Source organism: Erithacus rubecula (assembly GCF_903797595.1).
Source record: "Erithacus rubecula genome assembly, chromosome: 3".
In the NCBI taxonomy this organism is placed as follows: Eukaryota; Metazoa; Chordata; class Aves; order Passeriformes; family Muscicapidae; genus Erithacus; species Erithacus rubecula.
In genome coordinates, this window is record NC_136689.1 from 100053298 (window position 1) to 100066613 (window position 13316).

Consider the following 13316-nt stretch of genomic DNA (forward strand, 5'->3'; position numbering starts at 1 on the left):
GTATAGTAAACATCTACTCATACATTTACAGTCTTAGATTGTTTCCTATATTCCTCTAAAAGAAGTTGGTTTTTGGTTTTTTCTTCTGTCATATTTGTTAGCTTTGTTGCGTATTTTTAACATAACATCACCTGAGATCTGTTGCATAATCTTTCAGGACAAAACCCTTTAAACTATTTCTGAATTTTTTACATCTTAGTTCATATCTGGATTAGCCACAAGTGAGGCCTGTTTATTTTTTGTACCAAAATTTGCAGATTTAACATTGACTCCCATTTCAGTGGTCTTACCCAGTCAGTGCTGATCATTCTAGCAGCAACCTGGCATCCACTAGGAAGTAGGAACTGTGTAATGAATGTTTCCGTTGCAGCCTCCTTCACTACTTGTAGCTTATTTATGAGCAAGTAATGCAGCAGAAAAGCAGTGAGAATAAATAACATGATACAGACAACATTCTTAAAATTAGCATCTAGGCTGCCTGCACTGCCTCTGTGTTTTTGGGAGTCATCTTCAGATTTATTCCTGCATGGCACTAAAATTCCATCTCAAGAGTCTGAAGCTAAATTTTAGAATTAATATTGATTTACTGGGGTGCCTCACATCTTTCTTGATAATGTGTGTGCTGGTAACTCCTCTTCAATACATTAGAGTGCTCAATTGCTGCTCTGTCAAACTGTGCAGTTCTAGAAAACTGAATTGCAATTGAGCATCTGCTGTGGTCAGCCTCAGATTATCTCTACACATTTTCTTGGCTTTCAGCATATTTTAATGTGATACTCACTGGAAATTAGCAATGCTAAATAATTAATCTCACAGAAGAAAAGGGCCCTAAGAAAGAGAAAGCAGAAAATGTCCAGATTGACAATGACAGCATAAATCGATCCTACTGAATTATTATGGGAAGTCCTTGTTTATCATGTCTAAAAAAAATAGGGTCTTTTTCCAAGCTTCTGTGCATGCTTATCATAGATTCAGACTGTTATTTTCAGTAAAAAGTGATAGGCTTGAGTGACAACTGATTTCCTTTTGTACTTTCAGGAATAACAGGGTGGAAAATAGCCATATAAATGGGAAATTCAGGTAATATATCATTAAAGAGAAGACAACTGCTGTGTTGAAGTAATTGTTAGCATTAGCCAGGAACAGTTTCATATTTCTAGTATAACTGGGTCTGTCAAAGAACAGATTAAAGCCCCAAATCATAAGTATTTTTTGAGCTACAAGGTCCTGCCAAACTTCCTGTGAAGCTGGCAGTTTCTAAAAAAGTTTTGTCTCAATTTAATATAATGTAAAATTAGACTATAGGGGAACTTGGAGAAATAGAAGTCTAGAGGACCAAACTTTCTTTCATTATTTCTCAGCAAATATATATTTATCAAAGGTGCACAACACTTGCTTTAATGTTTATGCAAATTTCGTTCCTCCTCTGCTGTTGAAACCTTCATGTTGGTCATGGACATCTTCCTGACAGGAAGAGAATGTGAGGCTCTGTGGAGATTAGAATCTCCCAGAGCAGCCTTTCTTTAGCCATTAAGGACTTGCATGGACAGAGTGATGACTAATATGAGCCAGTTTAGTCATTCTGTGACTGGTTTACCAAAAGCCAGCCAAATCCCATGTGACACCCTAGAGGAGCATAAGGTCTGCTCTGCATTCTGCCTGTGGGTCCATTATCTTTTGACACAAGTATACCAAGGAGTGGTTCTCCATCCCCAGGAGCACAGCAGGCGGGAGAACGTGGGCTGTTTCATTGCCCCTTCTTCATACTGATTTTTTTCCCCTGGCCAGAGAAATTCCTAATTATTGGATCATCTAATTCAAGGCAGTTTTACTGCTAGAGCATCACGGAGTGGCCTCAGTGGTACCCAGGAGACACTGTTGTGTAAGAGAAGGAATTGAACAATGCTTTCTCCATTAATGGACCAGAACAACCTAGGCCACTCAAACTTCCTGAGCAAACATCTCCTGAGTATTAACAGTTCCTATTTATCTGCTAATGGATAAATTAAGTTATGCAGAAACATGAATATCACAGAATCCCACAGCACTCTGTGGCACAGGCATCTTCTCTTGCAGTGTGTCATTTGCATACTGCATCCCATTGCTTTTAAGCAGGTCTTAAGGGAAAAGGAAATAAAAATACAGGATGCCTTTTTTAGCATAATTTATATACATAAAAGAATAAAATTTTAGCAGGCCTTCACAAAAGAAAATGAATTAACTTTGACAGGCTTTCCGCTTCTGAATTCTCTGACTCTAGTAAAAGAAAGCTGACTACCTGGTGGATAGGTGCTGAGTGTGATATTAACATGAGCTTCATCAGCAGCTGATGGTCTTGCTATGTGTCATTCATACCTGATTGTAAGTGTCACAAAAATCTGATACTTTATCATTCTGAGTATAGTACACTGATTTTTTTTCATTGATGGTTCTGAAACAAAATTCTACTATAAAGCTATCAACTTTATTAGAGCACAAAACATAAGTTTTCATTTAACATGATGATAAAGTTGCACAGCAGCTTTGGAGAATATGTTTGTTTACTTTTTCTACATTTAATACCTTGGTAAATGATACCAAGCATAGCTGAGAGCTCAAATAAAATAAAAATTATCTATGTTTATTCTTGTATTCATTTTCTGTTACTTAGACATTCTGGTTATGGTGCAACAGAGTCCATTTTGGTTTTTTTGTAGCTGGTACAGTGCTGTGGTTTTGGACTTAGTATGAGAATAATGTTAGCACATTGTTTTCAAGTAGTGCTGACACCTAGTCAAGGGATTTTGTGTATCTCATGCTCTGCTAGTGAGGAGTTGGACAATAACTGGGAGGAAGCACAGCTAGGACAGCTGACCCAGCCTGGAAAAGGGGTATTGCATGGCACAGAATGCTGTTCCCAGTGTACAGACTGGGGAGAGCTGGCCAGAAGCCACTCACTGTGGTTCAGGAATGTGACTAACATTAGTCAGTGGGTGGTGAGCAATTGTATTGTGCATCACATATTTCCCTTGGGTTCAGTTACTCTCTCTCCCTTTTCTTATCATTACAATTTTCATTATTGCTGTTTCTGGTATTAGTATAATATTATATTAGTATAATGGTATAATTAGTAAATTATTATTACTGTTATTGTTAATATTATAATTTTTTTTATTAATTTTTTCCTATCTGACCCCTGAGGCTTAGACTTTATTTTCTATTCTCCTCCTCACCTGGGGGTGTGATACAGGGGAGTGAGCAAGTGGCTGTGGGTACAGTGGCCAGCCAGGGTGAGACCACAACACTCATCTTCCTTTCAAATCCCAGCAGGGGCAGGTAACACTGCAGGTATCACAGAACAAGCAACTCCTGTGAGCTGGGAGGGCTCTCTTCAGCTTCAGCTGAGTGTGCCCTGAACACTAATGCTTCCAACTTTAAGAAAGCTTTCTTTTATGGTTGACTGTGCAGCATTATATAATCTGCATTAGATAGGTTTTAGTCTTCTCACTGCTGCTGTATTCAGTGTGCATTATTCTCACCCCAGAAGAGCACTCCTGTCTTCAATTTCTTTTCCGGTCCTTCCAGCTTGATGGCTGCAATTTTGATTACAGTTTATGCCTCGTTTAACCTGACTGTCCTGAATGTCACCCAGTAAGCAATAGCTTATTTTTTAGGATGTTTTCTTCCCTGATGACTATGTCACTCTTTGCTAGATAAAATTATCTCTTACTTCTAGATTCAGTCTTTAACTTACATCTGTAAGATCTGGAAACCTGTGAGGAGGAAATGTAACTCCTTTCCTTCCTGTCATAAGTCTGTGATACTTTATGCCACTATAAAGTGGTGGATCTTTCATTTTTTGCCTGTTTTTTGTCTACAAACTTTTAAATAAAGGAGTTAGGAGAGGAGGTGTGACTGTGGGTGTTGGGGTAAGGAAGGAAAAGGATTTGAAGGAAGTAAGTCATGAATAATGTGTGCTGAGTGTGTTTTAGCAGCATGCAGGTATTTCTAGAAAGACATTATCCCTGATTGTTGGTAATCTGAAGGTAAAAATAGCTACATGGTGGCCTCAGCTGGGAAGGATCAGTGCATGAACTTTGGTCTTCAGAACTAGGTGATGTTCTTCAAGCAGTCTCTAGTATCTGAGCCAAGGAGGGATTTTTGCAGCTCATGTCAAAGGAAATCTGTTTTATGTCTCTGTTTTATGAGAAGCACTTGTTTGTAATAATATTAATCATCATTTTGGCAACTGCTTGGGGGTAATTCTATCAGTTTGCTTGTTTTGGAAAGACCAGCTCAGCAAAGTAATAAATAAAATGGACAGTGTTGTGGTATAAGGCTAGCAGAATAATAAGAAGGTGTCTCTGTGAATTCCTTTCATATTGACAGTGCCTCATTTCCAATCCTGTGCAAATAATGAGAAAAAATTAATAATGGCAGACATTTTTCATAATGGAAAGGAGCTTGTAAATGTGTTAGAGAACCACAGGCACTTGTATTCCTGCCATGACACGGCCCCTACTTTGTTTCCCAGTCACACCCTGCTATTAATTTTCTTTTTCAAAGACACCTTTACTTCTATGGGGTTTTGAAAACATAGAGGGAATTTTTTTGTAATGGCAACTTGGTTACAGTGAAGACAGCATAGTGGCTCTTTACCACTAAACAAAAAAAAATAAATTTGGAGGAAGAGCATGAACTTTGAGTAATCTACTTGAATATTCTTTCATTTTTTAAGATAGCAAAATAAGAAAATTTTAACATTTTCTTAAGGGAAATAATTTACTGTTTAAAAACATCACAAGCTGTCATATTTGCAGTAGGTTTTAAACTCTTCTGCTCTAAAAGTAGTGCCACTGCTGTAGGTTAGTGATGTGCCACATCCCTTTAAACTGCACAAGTTTTCTTAAAATTGTCAGTCTGTGTGTTTGTGTTGTACATGCAAGCAGGTATTCTTCTGCCTGATGGAGAGTACAAGTGAATTAATTTATCTTCAGTGTTTTTTCTTTGAAGAATTCCATAAACAACACCAAACCAAAGAAACTGTATTGATTGACACACAGGTTGGTAGCTGGACTGCCCATCAGAAGAGCTTAACACCATATCCTAAATAGTGAATAACATGGAGAAACTTAGCAGTAGGCCACCTGATCATTTGTTTGTCTGTTGCTAGAATTTGCTCCTTACACATATATCCTGGCAAGAACTTAACATTTCCAAATTTTCACAGACAAAAAGGAAGCTACGTAAAATGCAAAGAATACCAACACACCCAAATTCATTGCTTGATCTATGTTAGTCTTCCACATATGAATAGAATAGGTGACTAGTACTGGGATAAAATTTATCCTTTCTCCTAGTGCAGTGATGTTAACCATATGTAATATTCAGTCTAAAATGAAATATACTCCATAGGGTATTTCATTGAATAAGATTTAATATCCTTATTTTGGCTTTAGAATCCATATTTCTTAAATGTCTTTATAATTTAATATATGTTTTCATTTTGGAAGACAGAAACCTGCACAATTACTTGAAACAATATGTACAGCAAAGCTAATGAAAGGAAAAACCAAACAAATAATGTGGGCATCAAAACTCAAATATCCATCTGTACACCTCTCTCCTCACTATGCAGACATGAAGTCCTTGTATGCAGGCATTCATCCACAGCAGGGAGGTGATCTGGAAGAGATGTGCTTGGCTTCACGCTTGCCCGTGTGCTCACCAGTGCAGCAGAGCTAGCGAGGCCGGAGACTGTTCTGCTGCAGCTGATTCTGGTGCTCAAAGGAGCTGTGGCTTGTTTTCTGAGGGGTGAAGCAGTGTTGTTGCCCCTTGGTAATACAGGCTACGTCCCTGGAATACAGCCCGGTGTGGAGCAGTCAGCAGGGGAATGTGAGGAATGAGTTGGCCATATGTTCATCAGAAGTGACAAGAACAGTTCTAGTGGGACCAGGATGATGGACACTTGAGAAACGTGTGAGTTGTATTGATAACACGGCCTGCTCATTAACACAAACTTATTTGGATGACCTATTTTCAAATCAGGAGTCTCACATGTTACATAAATGTGCTATTAGATTTCAAGAACCTGTTGTTTCCCAATTCTGCCTTTCAATATCTGGATTTCCAGTGCTTCAACAAATCCAAGCAATGTTGTATAATTTTAGCATGGCCTGCCAGAGAAGCAAACAAACCCAGGATAGAAGAAAGTTGATTTCATCCTGCTTATAGGATAAGACAGCACGCTGAGGCATGGACTTAACATTCACTTGAAGCAGAGGATGGGCTTTCTCGTGGTCTGTTTTTGTTAGCAGTCTTTCATAGGGTGAGAGATTGAACTGGGTAGTTAGTATGATTGCCTGTCTCTGTTGTTAAATTCCATGTAGATACCCTTCTCTTCAGTTAAATGACTGGATTCAATAATTTCTTTTCCTTGGAGACTATACTTGGAGTTCAGAGAAGACGAAAGATCAAAGGATCTTCAGTGTGCAAAGTCACTGTGATGGAAGGGAAATAATTAGATAAGACAAGCCTAGATGATCCTAGCAGACAATTGAGGTCCTGTGCTGCAGAACATGACTGAGGAAGTACTTAGAAAAACAGGAAAATAAGAATAAATTTTGACTGATTTATACATACTGAGGCACTGACTAGAGATTAAAAGATGGGATAAAATCTTAAAGGTTTGCATGATGCAGTTGCACAAATGTGAGCTGAGACTGGGCTATCATATTGGCTGGTTCCTAGAAAGAATGGTCCTCTCCTTTGGTAATTGTATTTTCATTTCATGACACCTTGAAGGAAGGGCCTGGATGACTACACCTGTGTGTTTTATGTGCTGAGACATTTTATAACGTACTGAAAGGTCTGAAGTAGTTTGGATTTGGTTGATTTTAGGGGGTTTTTAGGTCTTAAAAAGTCAAGGATTTCAAAAGATATGTGTAGGTATAAGAAACAAGTGAATGAAGGTAATGTAGAGAATAAAAGAGTTCTTATTTTAACCAAAGATGATGCAACAAAATACCTTTTTTTTTTTTTTTTTTTTGTTACAGTCTTTGAACATAAAGTGAGCACAGACAAGTACAAATGACTGTACAATGACAAAGATGATATGTTGTGACTTAGAGGAGGGAAACAACTTTCTGTTGTACATATTTTTATTATGTTTATAAATATGTATGCACAAAATTAGAGCCTCAGAACTTTTAAATCAAGTGTTTTAAGGTCTTCTGTTTAGCAGACTGGTTAAGAAGTACAACAAAATTTAAGAACAATGGGAAATCGTGAGACGCTTCTTAAAAATATGATTATTTAAAGCTATATATAGACTAAAATTTAAATCTAAGCAGCATGAAATATGTACGATTTAGATGAATGTTAGTGTTCAAATGGTCATTTATTGTATGGTTACAGAGATACCCTGGCTGTAAATATCCTATCTATAAATGCAAGCCATATTTAAAAGGGATCATTGGAAGACACTTCTGATTATTTAAAATGTGGTGTACAAGAGAATATTTATCTTATTGATGTTTCTAATTCATAAATTTCCTTCTAAAGGACAAAGTGTTTCTGAAGAGATTCAGATTTTTAAGTTAGTGGAAAGTAAATGTTATAGGGTCCCTTTCTTTCTTCCTTTGTCAGGGAACTAAAACAAGTAGCACACCTACTTCCCATCACACTTTTTGATTAGTTTCACCCTCAAAGGAAACGAATGCTCCACAGCATAAGGACTTGCTGTAGAAACATTGAGAAAACCCTTAAGTTTCAGATAGTAGGTAAGTCAATAACATTTCTGGTGACCATAAAGCTGAAGTCTTTTGAAATGGGTTACATAACTTGCTGCAAGTGCAGAGATGGCTTGGCATACATGTTTAATGGTTTCACCTGTGGCAATGCTTGAGGGCAACCTCCAAGCATTAATGCTGAACTCTAATTAGTGTAGACAAGATCACAGCACTGGATTTCAAGGGAATGCAAGATAACCTGCAGACATATTACCACTGAAGTAACATGACGGGTCTTGACAGTATGTTCAAATCATTTGCAAAAAAAACCCCAAAAAAACCAACCAAACAAAAACAAACATACAAACAAACATAATCCATCGACTCCAACATTTTCTAATATATTGACTATCAAAACATTTTGTGCCCAATAAGTATCTAGACTTCTGGATAAGTATAGGAGTGGCACTGTAGCTGGAGGGTTTATGGTAATTCTATAAGCAGCAAAGTGTCTCTGCAAAGGAGAGATAAACAGCTAGTAATCCTCATAATTCCCCACTGATAGCCTATCCATCTCTGCTATAAATTAGAAAGCCCAGAGATTAGGAAGGCTAGGCAGGGTGTAGCTCACAGCATTAATCACAGTATTAGGACAGCAGTGTGCTTGATTTCTGTGTCCAAAGCACTGGTATTTCTCTCTAGCTTAAAGTGACATAATTTAGTTTGGAATATATATTGTCCAAGCTGCCTACTCAATGCAGAGATGATTTTCCAGAAGACTTTGTTACATACTTCTTAAAACTAAGGTATTGACTGCAGACTGGGGAGCAGTGCAGCACTTTTCACTATGAGGACTGCAGCCAAGATTTTGTAAACTCTTCAAGTTTACGAATTAAGATTTTTTTTTTTTTTTTAATATGTGTTCAGCATTATTCAGATGGATTAGGGTCAGTTTGTCCTCATACCTCTTGGTTCTAGGAGGATATTGAGCAAATGCTTCTGATCTTTGGGATCTGCATATGACCACACAGCAGAACTGGTAGTGTCATTGTGTGTGTACAAATTCCTATTTAAACATAAAAATATGAACAGGCACTTTTAAAAAATAGAGGTTAGATATTAGTTCCCACAAGCACATGGCTGAACTAAATAATAGTTTTGCAGTCATAAGTAAGGCTAAATGGAAATCTCTAGAGAAAGGAACTTCCTAACTACAATATGAAAAATGTCTTGTCAGCAAAGGGAGAAAAACACTAATAAATGTTCATAGGGGAAAAAAAACAATCTCTACTAAAGGGATAGAATTTTTCAGAGAAAGGAAGATTTTGCTTCAAATGTTAGAGGTATTGTGGAAGGATATGAATTGACATAAGGCTGATAAAATTTAATAGGCTACAGGAACAGATGTTGGCAGAAGAAATATAATTTTATCATCAACATACAGTAATTTAGACTCAGCAAATTCTGTACCAGAGTTGAAGATTCGTGTAATTGCAAATAAATATCTGCAAGATGACAGCATAGCAGAAGATAGTCTCACAGATATGTTCTTTAAAAAAACCTCAAACCAAACAGTTAGAGGAAAAATAGCCTATAGGGTAAATATAAAGTTCATAACAGAGTACTGTGGAAGATAAAGCAAAACATCAATCCCCCAAAAAGCAAAACCTTCCAGCAAAAGGTAAGACATGTATGTAAGACATTGGTGGAAAAAAGTTTTGTAAGACAGATGAAAAAGGAAATGTTAGCACAGGATGACAGCAAAGGAATGCATTTTCAACAGTATACAGAATGCCTGTACTCCTTTATGAAACTAATTTCTGAAATACATTCACAGAAATTTGAATTGTCAGCATTTTAATGATAGTGCTCTGATCTACCCTTCCCCCCACAGAGATGATTCAGAAGGGGAATGGAGATTTTCAGGGAGCTTTTTTAAGAACGTTGATAGAGTCTTCAACAGCAAATCAGCTTGTGTGTATGGACCACAGCTAGTGGAGTTTCTGGTGGGGAGGTGAATTGGGGGTTCTTGCATTTGTAATCATTGTCCAGCCTGAACAAAGGCAGCCACTCTAACTGAACATCAAAGAAACTCTACCAGAGGTTGGTGTTGAGACTTTGATCTGTTTGAAAAACTGGCAGGAGCTGTTAGGTAACAATCAAAATTCTGTAAATACTTTTCGAAAGGGATGTGTTTCCATTTTAATTATTTTCTAGCACGCCTAGGAGAAAATTGTATGCCTGATGGTGGAGTAAGTGGAATTGAAATTATCACCCTCTTTACTTCTTCAGGGACAGTTAACAGATGTGGGAATACACTGGAGAGCTGTTAAGATCACTTTTTCCCTTCCAAAGTACTTTTAGATAAAAGAAAATAAACACAAGCATGTAGCATCATTAGTGGCTGTTTCAATGCAGATAAGTTAACATATTTAGACCATGGATCTGAGGCATAGGAATAATATTCCAGTTGTAATTTTATGTCTGTAACAATACTGGAGTGTGTGTGTGTGAATTATTTTCAGTTCCATTATATTCCAAATTGTTCAGCATTGCACAGTCAAAGCAATGATGCCATTGGTGTCCTTGGTTCTGAGCATTTTGTCAAATCAAAAGTCTGTTCAGGCTACTGAGTATCTATAAAAGGTATGAATGATTCTGTTTGCTCTAATTTATTGTCACATAGGAATTACGAAATTAGAAAGAATGTAAAAATTTGGGAGGGACATTTAATGGTTTTACATTAACCATTTTAACCATCTTTAGTTTTCCCTGTTCATTCTGCATGTTCCCTAGCTCATCTTAAAAAAGGAAAGGGTACTATTTCCTGCTTTTTATCTGTGCAGTTACATTTCATTGACTAGACAGAACAGTGTCCTGAACAAGACAATATCATTGGGAAAATGTGTTGCCCTGTAAGGAGTATTATAATGATCAACAGAGGGCACAGTTAGCTTACAGAAGCAAGAGTATGGCATCTCCTATCTTTTCAGACCTTGTTTTACTAACCTCTCTGAAGTTATTTTGGGGACTTCATTTCTCAGTCTTGGTAACCTCCATGCTTGCTTTTGATTTATTTCTGATCCCTAAATTTGGGACATCCTATTGCAGCCTAGCAGTGATGGATATTACTTTTTTGTTCATGGCAGCTCACTTGCAAGTTATAGGTGCCTACTTGAGGCACTAGTTGGCAACAATTCAGGAATCTTTTTCTTGCTATTCCCTATCAAAAAAACCCCCGAGCCCTGAGTATCTGAAGCTGACTCTATTCTCTCTTTTGATTTTGAAAGAAAGAGGAAAAGGAGACATTATGAAATTTTCTAGATGAAATTTTCATCTTACTGATGAAATTTTCCAGAATAGAGTTACAAACTCTGGCTGAGCAGATGCTTACACTGTCGTGACTGGAAACAGAACTGAAATATGACTTTTCTGTGCAATTTGGTGCCTGAGCTAACAAGTCCTATGAAGATAGCCATGCTGCTTCCAGAGACTGCAACCATTGCATATATACTGCTGGGCTATGTGGATTTGTAGCTGAGTTCACTTCTAGCTATAAATATCAGCTTTATTTTCTGATAACAGTAGTTAAGTTTACAGGGATCAGTTTTTTTGGTGAGTTTTGAATATGGTGAGGATATCCAAATGTGGATACTTACCACTTGTAAACCTAGGAATGGAAATTCTTCTGTTACTATATCATGATTTAGGAATGGTATTCCCCAATTCAGTATTCCAGCTAAAACCATCCAAACCATGTGCTTATTAATAACTCACTCTTTCCTCCACCTCCCACCATGCCAGGCTGTGGAGAGTAGAATTAGAAGCAGAAAAGATGAAGACCATGGATTGAGATAAGAACAATTTACTGGAAATAGCAATGAGATAAAAAACAGTAACAGCAACAATACTAATAAAAGTATTTGTATAAGAAAAAAAGACAAATAATTCACCTGTGATTGCACACACCCTCCATGGAAACCCCCTCAAAATACCTGACCACTCTTCCCTCAATGTCATGCCATCTCTTCCTCTCTCCCTGGAAAATGATGTGAGGTGTTGCAGAATAACCTCCAAATCTTAGCCATGCTCCCTCCTACTGCAAAAATTAACCTGGGCTGTGCCCAGGACAGAGTAGAAATAAAAATGCAAATTTTTCATAAACTTTAAATATCATAAAAGCTGTGTGACTTTTAATTTAACTAACCCGCTGAAAACACAGCTGGAGATCAGCAATTTGACATTTACAACAATCTGGAATACTGAGCCAGGTACTTATTGAGATTATTGGAATAAATTCTTCAGTTCTGTTTGTCTGGGAAACTTCCCTGCAACATAGCTACCACCAAGAGAGAAGAATAAGTGTGACTAGGTAAGAGGTCAGTAGTTGCATAAGTAAATTGAGCAAGTCAAAATCTACAAACATTCTTTTATGAACATTGACAGAGGTTATGTTACTTCCACAGGGGTATGATAGTGCCTGGCAGGGCCTGCAAAGCACCTGTGAAGAGGAATTATGTGTATTCCAGAGGGAAACTGCACTAAATCTGGTGCTTAAAGCCATTTAAAGAGTGAAAATTCCTCTCAAATCAATCTGCTTACTGAGTGCTTGCTAATAGCTCTGTACATATAGTGTTCTAGGAGAACTCAGCCCAACAGTATAGGTCACATCTGGCTCTTCACATTAGATATTAATGCTAATTTAAAAGTGTTTCCAGCAAGAGTGTAGATATTGTTCAGGTTAACAGCTGGCAGTCTAAAACTTCTCTATGTTGAGCCACTCACTTCGTTGCTATGTTCCATCTGAAAGTTCTCATGTCTGGCCTGTGAAGAGACCCTACTGTGACTGGATAGTTCCTGTGCATAATTCTGGGACTCCTCATTCTTGGAAGAGGTGTATTTTCCAAGTTACTGTCAGGTGCTTTATTAGCAGAATCCTTTTCAGAAGGGTGAGGCACCATTGCTGTGCTTTTTGAAGTTTGTTAGATTTTCTCATCCTCTCCCAGTGTGTTTTCAGCATGCTCGTTTTTTCTACCACCTTCTTAAGAAGCTGTCATTCCTGTGATTCCCTTGAGCCCCCCTGCTGAAAATATACTTTATGTTGACTTCATTTTGCCTGCTATCCTGAAAACAAAAAAGTATATTTGTCAGGTATCCCATAACCCCTCTTGAAGGACAGAGTGACTCAGCTTTGCAGAAGGGAAACCAGCACACCCAGTTTGCATTTTGGACAACTCAGAAGTTCCCCCAGTTTAACCCTCCATACCCAGTGTATGGAAAATCAGGAAAATGGTGGTATATACACACTGCTCTCTTGTCCAGAGTGTGAAAGCAAAGATTTTCATTGAAATTATGTCTCCTCATTCAGTTCCCGTCAGCTGTTTGCCATACTGAATTTTACACAATAAAAATCTCCAGGTTCTGGAAAGCTCTTCATATAGTTGAAAGTCTTCTAATGTAGAGAAAAAAAAAAGGGGGGGGGAAGGGATGGGAAATAAGTATTTGAATAATACTTAGTATTATATTTATTTAATTTGAGGAATGTTTACTATTACACACCTTAAGATTGATGTTATGTGGGGCTTCATTGTGACATTGTAAGATTGG

General features: G+C 37.5%; 1 protein-coding gene across 8 annotated transcripts in view; it reads left to right on the forward strand.

The window, feature by feature from the left end:
• DLGAP1 (DLG associated protein 1) overlaps positions 1-13316 on the forward strand; it is a 394622-nt gene that overhangs the window by 90188 nt on the left and 291118 nt on the right. The window lies entirely within an intron of this gene.